Source organism: Homarus americanus, unplaced genomic scaffold (genome assembly GCF_018991925.1).
Source record: "Homarus americanus isolate GMGI-L3 unplaced genomic scaffold, GMGI_Hamer_2.0 scaffold22846, whole genome shotgun sequence".
In the NCBI taxonomy this organism is placed as follows: Eukaryota; Metazoa; Arthropoda; class Malacostraca; order Decapoda; family Nephropidae; genus Homarus; species Homarus americanus.
The window spans coordinates 344,823-350,736 of NW_024756459.1; the positions used below are offsets into that span (position 1 = coordinate 344,823).

The 5,914-nt window shown below is 40.1% G+C and overlaps 1 non-coding gene across 1 annotated transcript; it reads right to left on the reverse strand.

Moving 5' to 3' along the window:
- Positions 1–3,138: 3,138 nt before the first annotated feature.
- Positions 3,139–3,210, reverse strand: Trnae-uuc. Its single transcript has one exon. It is a non-coding gene; the product is annotated as a tRNA-Glu (tRNA).
- Between the last annotated feature and the right edge of the window lie 2,704 nt (positions 3,211–5,914).

Consider the following 5,914-nt stretch of genomic DNA (forward strand, 5'->3'; position numbering starts at 1 on the left):
CCAGCAAACACAGAACCACATGTTGACTCACCGTATCCAACACTGAAGTTCTTGACGATTTTTTTTTTCCCCTTCAGGTTAACCAAGAGATAGAGAGTGTCAGGTTTACGGTGATAACAAAAGACTCTGTGTGTGTGTGTTTTTATGCTGGTGTTAAGAGTCGGTGGGAAAAATATTTACTCTCCACACAAAAGGTTACTCTCCGTGTCTCTTTCTCCACCCCATACCGCTTGTCGTCACCTGTGGCCACCTGGTGAATAATAGCTGGTATTTTTAATGATAGATGAGTTACTGGATATACAGGGTGTTCGAGAATGATTACCCTGATTAAAACATGAGTATACTGTTTTTAGGGTGTGTGTATTGACTACGGTGTGATAATGGGTGTGTGTGGGTGTAGTAGGGGTGTTGGGTGGGTGGGGGGTGTAGTAGGGGTGTTGGGTGAGGGGTGTAGTAGGGGTGAGGTGTAGTAGGGGTGTAGGGTGGGTGAGGGGTGTAGTAGGGGTGAGGGGTGTAGTGTGGGTGTAGTGTGGGTGGGGGGTGTAGTGGGGTGTTGGGTGAGGGTGTAGTGTGGGTGGGGTGTAGTGTGGGTGGGTGTTGGGTGGGTGAGGGGTGTAGTGTGGGTGGGTGTTTTTTTGTGTTTGAGTGATTGATGTTTGTGGGTGTTTAGGTATGTATGTAGATAATCAGTAATATCTTCATACAAGTCAACAATAAATCAACGTGTGTGTGTGTGTATGTATAAACAGCACAAGTATACCATATATATTAACAAGGGCATATAACTATACTTTAAACAAATAGAAACGACCTCTCTTCCCCCACTAACGACCTCTCTTCACCCACTTAACGACCTCTTTTCACCCACTTAACGACCTCTCTTCACCCACTAATAACCTCTTCACCCGCTAATGACCCCTCTTCACCCACTAATGACCCCTCTTCACCCACTAACGACCTCTCTTCACCCACTAACGACCTCTCTTCGTCCACTAACGACCCCTCTTCACCCACTAACGACCTCTCTGATGGTTCGTGTATATTTTGTGTATTTAAGTAGATTAATTTAATATTCTATACATTTTATATTTGTGTTTTGATTCCGGTTTGATGATCTCAATTATGAACGTAACCAATTGGCTTGTTTAATACTTTAGTTCATCCTGGTAAGTTTAACCCAACCCAACCTAACCTAACCTAACCTAACCTAACCTAACCTAACCTAACCTAAGTATTTGGCTTGTTCTGTATTTTAATTCATCCTGGGAAATTTAACCTTACCTTACCTTAACCTAATTCAACCTAACCATACGTAACCTAACCTATCCATCAGCGACTCTTATGACACAAGGCGAGTGTTCTATCCATCTAGCCACTATTCCTGTAAAATTCAAGCTTGCAGGAGTAAAAATTAAGGCTTGAAAAGACAGCTTGACTTCCGAAGGTCCAGCTCAGAAGGGCGACGCAGAGAACGAGAAAAAAAAACTGCTTTTGCTTGACATTTACCGGGTGGGGGAGGAAGAGGAGGAAGCTGGGGAGAGGAAAGAGGGGGAGATGGTAGGGAATAGGGAGGGGAGGAAGGAGAGAAGAAATAGGAGATAGATGGAGAGAAAGGAAAGAGGGAGGGAAGGAAGGAAAACCGGAGTAGACGGTAGGGAGGTAGGGAAGGAGGAAGGGGAGAACAAGGCAAGGAGGAGAATAGGAGGGTAGTAAGGGTGGAAGGAGATAAGAAAAAGGAGGTGGAGAAGGGCGAGATAAGAGGAGGAAGAGTGTGGGAGAGTGACAGGAGGGGGACCTCGGTCATAGACAGTGAGGAGACCCAACCTTCACACGACTCCCCAGGTAGAATATATAGCGAGTTGTAATTCTATTTAACATTAGATGAAAATGTTAAGTCTCACGAAAAATTAACATTAAAAATTGGAAGAATATTCAGTGTAACCTAAAATAACCCAAATTAACTTGACTTTAATTACTAGGAGGTTAACATTCCGATATAATGTTGATTTTGTTTTTTGCTTATAAACATTATCTATAAACATTACCAAGTTATTGTTAGAACTAACAATAATGTTTCCCAGACTGTGCACGTATAAAGTAGAGGAGCCAGGGAAACTAAAGAGCTATATAATTACTCTTTGAACAATTTACTAACTCCTTCCTCGCTTTATATCTCAGCTTGACAACGTTTTAAACCGACCTTGAAGACAGACATACACTCACCTCATTAGGAATATAAGTTCATATACAGTTTATAGAAAGATCAGATGGTGAGGAGGTGAAAGTTACTAAACGCCTCAATCGCAGAGTACAGGGAGGGAAGGGTCGAGACGTGAGAGTTTTGGCGGGAAGGAGTCATAAGATATGTGTTATGGTCGCTCTGGTAACATTTTTAATTGTCCTGGACGATATTTTACACCAAGCTTGACCTCCCTCACGCCTGGGAAGTCACCCTGACCTCGATCTCTTACGTAGAACAGATGAGAATAGAAACTGTAAAGGTTGTTTGTTGCTTCAGGGTTGTAACATGGTGCTCTTGTGCTGATACCTCAACAGGCTCTCCAATACTCTTCTATAATGAAAATGTGAATAAATCGTATTTCTAAATATATACAGTTTATTATAAACCAGTTTGCTAATGACGTCTTCATCCAGGAATCTCGTGGAAAGGAAATTTGGGTATAGCTTATTTAAAGGGAAATTCCATCGCTCTAAAATTCAGTACTGTACTTTGTTGTTCGTTTCTTTTGCATATGAATACTCGGATCACCTAAATATTAGACACCCTAACGCTATCTGAGGATTGGGTTAGTTTAGCGATAGGTTAGTTTAGGTTAGATTAGCTTAGTTTAGGTCATTTAGATTAGGTTGATTAGATAAGGCTAAGTTACGTTAGATTAGGTTAGCATTAGGGTGTTTGATCTTAAGGTGAAATAAACTGGGTGACTAATTTTTACGTGATTTAAATATTATCTTGCATTAGCCACCGCTAGTTTATGAATCATAGTTCTTCCAGCACTGTCAAATAACAACTGTGTAAATAACAATAAAATGCGTCAATTAAACCCAGAACACGATAGTGAAAGTCAAACACGATATCAGTGAACCATCAACAATATACAGTACATTCCAAAACTATTCCCATGCCGGGAATCGAACCCGGGCCTCCTGGGTGAAAGCCAGGTATCCTAGCCACTAGACCACATGGGATTACATGACGTGATAGATTGAGAAATATAATATACAGCAGATAAATAAATGCGTGTTCATTTAACAAGTAGATTACAGTAATTATCATTAGTTACAGGTACAGTAATTGGGATATGGTAAGTATAAGTACAGTAATTAATATATAAAGTACAGGTACAGTAATAGTTAAACATGTACTATTATTATCATAGTGTAAAGTACAGTACAGGTACAGTAATAGTTAAACATGTACTATTACAGTATTATCATAGCGTAAAGTACAGTACAGGTACAGTAATAGTTAAACATGTACTATTATTATCATAGTGTAAGTACAGTACAGGTACAGTAATAGTTAACATGTACTATTATTATCATAGTGTAAGTACAGTACAGGTACAGTAATAGTTAAACATGTACTATTATTATCATAGTGTAAAGTACAGTACAGGTACAGTAATCACCATGTAACAATATCATTAAAGTGGTGCCGTCTTACATGACCCTCACCTCGCCTCATCTCCTCCTCCGACGTGCCTGAGTGTGGTGGCAAGACTGGCTCAACTAGACCACTTGAAGCAGTCTGAATTATTCGTTCATAAAGCCAGCAGAGAGTGTCTTTGTTACTCTGGGGGGGGAAATAATGTTTTTGTTTACGGCTTCCAGTTGGCCTTATTGATTGCTTTTTTGTTTTACTTGTTTTTTTGTAATTAGCTTCACTTTCTCATTGGTTGTAATTATTGCTTGCCTGCGTTCGATAATATTTGGGATTTCAATGAGTTTACAAAGACCTATTGGTTTTTGTATTGTTCACTACTAGTACTAACCTCATTATTAGTGCTGTTACCATGAGAATTATTAACATGGTAAGTCTTTTTTTCTGTTTTCCCGGTCATAACACTTACCATATTCCCGTACTCCAGGAGAGGCTAAGATGGCCAAATGTAAATATTATAAGACATTACATCATTTCTCTACTATATTTTATTTTCTACGCCACTGATCGTCCTGTTAGCCTCTTGGGCGGTTGGTTACATCTGTGTAGAATGGCGAGTTGGTGACATTTACACCTGTTACACCATTTTACACACACACACACACACACCTAACAATAGTTTTCATTGTGGACGACACCTTTGAACACCTAGTAACCCTCATTATACCTGAGTCATCACTATAAACTACCTTCCCCCTGTGCTTGTTTGCTTTCCACACCTGTACACCCTCTACTATATCAATCACCCTAATTACTTTATTAACCTGCTGTCGCTAGAACAATTTACTCTAACCTGGGTAAAATATTCACCTAAAAATAAACTCACTCGCTGGACACTCCCTACCTCATCCACAGGAGTTTAATGCGTCCCAAAATTAAGCTTTGTGTTGTGGCGGGGAGATGTCAGGAGGGTGTTAATTTGGGTCACAGGTGTTAATGGTACCTGGGGAAAGTGTGGTGATAGTTGGGTGAGTTAATTACTGAGAGAGAGAGAGAGAGAGAGAGAGAGAGAGAGAGAGAGAGAGAGAGAGAGATTTTATTTCAACTGGATGGCGTTTCGTAATTTTTTAGTGTCGGTAGCTTTTGTTTTTTTGTTATGCTTTGTTTGTATTGTATTATGTATTTGTTGTATATTTTGGCTGTAAGAGGATGATTCATGCGCCAAGACGTAAATCTCGGCCGCGTCTATGGTAACAATGATTATAGTTCCTTTAGGGCGAGAATCTTTATAAATTGCGATTGACTGCCAGACTTTAACGACCTCCCAAGAGCCCGCTAGTTGCACCCCACCGGAGGGAAGACACTGCTATCCCACATACCGTTCGTAAGGGCCATCGGCGGAGATTAAGTTCCCGGAGTTTTAACCCTTTAGTTATGTAAGGTTTTCATGTCCTTCCAAGCTTGAGTTACCCCTTGACAGGTTCTCCCAAGATGGAGGTCTGGTTCATGTCGAGGAAATTTCAACACTGCTTATATACTTCCTCACTCTTTTTCACCCTTGTAGCGAGTGTGTCTATTTTTGTGATCTAAATTACCAGTTAACGCAGAACGGGGTCGCGGTGGAGTGCTCAATCGATCAGTACTTTTTTTTTTTTTAAGGGAAGGTGATAACGTTAAGATATCGGTACATTAGCTGTTTGATAACGTTACGGTATCGGTATAACAATATTTTTTTAGGTAGCTGATGGCGTTTGGGTATTTTTAGGTAGTTGATATCGTTTTGGTATTGGTTGATTTAATATTTTTAGGTATAGATGACTTACTGGTATCGGCAGATGAGTATTTATAGATAGGTGACAATTTTAATGACGTACGGTAATGATGTAGTAACGAAACTAAATCAATCCCCGTTAGTTTGTTTGGGGTTTCAAGCTTATCGTCATAACGTTCAGATATCGTAGCATTAACCAGTTCGCAGGGCAGACGGATGTTGTGATTCTAGTATACAACTGTACAATAATATAAATGTACACTCCCCCAAAACTTCTGGAACGCTATAAGCACTATACAATCTGAGAAATGAACGAAGAATCTGAAACCATTCCGAGATGACAGGGGCGCCCCCATTCTGCCCCTTCTCACATCCATCGTCCCCAGGTGTTGGAGAGGTTTTGGTTGAGTACAATGACTCGTATAATACAATAAGTAATATAAATCAAGGTACATTATTGTATGATGTTTCGTGGATCATACATCTTTGTATTTCACTTTAGTTTCTTATATTCCGGC